The sequence below is a fragment of the Mus caroli genome, chromosome 12 (genome assembly GCF_900094665.2).
Source record: "Mus caroli chromosome 12, CAROLI_EIJ_v1.1, whole genome shotgun sequence".
Taxonomy (NCBI): Eukaryota; Metazoa; Chordata; class Mammalia; order Rodentia; family Muridae; genus Mus; species Mus caroli.
Window position 1 is genome coordinate 80,112,490 of NC_034581.1, and position 1,007 is coordinate 80,113,496.

Below are 1,007 nucleotides of genomic sequence, written 5' to 3' on the forward strand. Positions count from 1 at the left end.
CTTGCTAGAAGCTTCAGAATTTCATTTTAAAACACACTATTAACAGCAAGGGTTTAAAAGGGGATTTTTCTATCACGTGACAACACACTGAGGGAATTATAAGGAAATGCCCTACTTGTTCTTTGTAGAACCAAACTCCGCTAACTGGAAGGAGTAACCCTAAAGGTCCCCAAAGAAATTAAATTTTGCAAATGGATATGTTTCATTTGCAGAGTTTAGAAAGATTAAAATATGTGCACCATACCATAGACACACATTCAAGATTTCAGTGGGCACAGCTTTAAGTTCTGAAGAGGATGATTTGTAATGACTCATGTAACAGAAGTTATGGGAACCATGGGAATACCCTACAAATTCAAACTGACAATGCATATGTCTCTAGTAAAATGAAGCAATATTTTTGCTTACTACAATAGAAAGCATAATGCAGGTTTCCCACACAATCCTACAGGACAAGCAGTTGTAGAGAGATCTAATTGGTTTTTGTTTGGTTGGTTTGGTTTGGTTTGGTTTTTGGTTTTTCGAGACAGGGTTTCTCTGTGTAGCCCTGGCTGTCCTGGAACTCACTTTGTAGACCAGGCTGGCCTCAAACTCAGAAATTTGCCTGCCTCTGCCTCCCGAGTGCTGGGATTAAAGGCGTGCGCCACCACGCCCGGCAAAGGGAGTCCAAAAAGCCTACAGCACCCGGTATTCCCAGGCGGTCTCCCATCCAAGTACTAACCAGGCCCAACCCTGCTTAGCTTCCGAGATCAGACAAGATTGGGCACTTTCAGGGTGGTATGGCCATAGACCTAATTTATTTTTAAAGAGATGTATTACAAATGAAAAGGGATAACAAAGACCCCCCAGAGAAAAATTACATAATGCTTTATTAACTTTAATTTTTTTTTTGGTTTTTCTTTTTTTTTTTAAGATTTATTTATTTCTTTATTTATTATGAGTGCATTGTAGCTGTCTTCAGACACACCAGAAGAGGGCATCGAATCCCATTATAGATGGTTGTGAGC

The 1,007-nt window shown here is 39.8% G+C and overlaps 1 non-coding gene across 1 annotated transcript; it reads right to left on the reverse strand.

Annotated features, from left to right (window-relative positions):
- Positions 1-672: 672 nt before the first annotated feature.
- On the reverse strand, positions 673-791 carry LOC115032813. Its single transcript, XR_003838476.1, has one exon. It is a non-coding gene; the product is annotated as a 5S ribosomal RNA (ribosomal RNA).
- Positions 792-1,007: the final 216 nt, after the last annotated feature.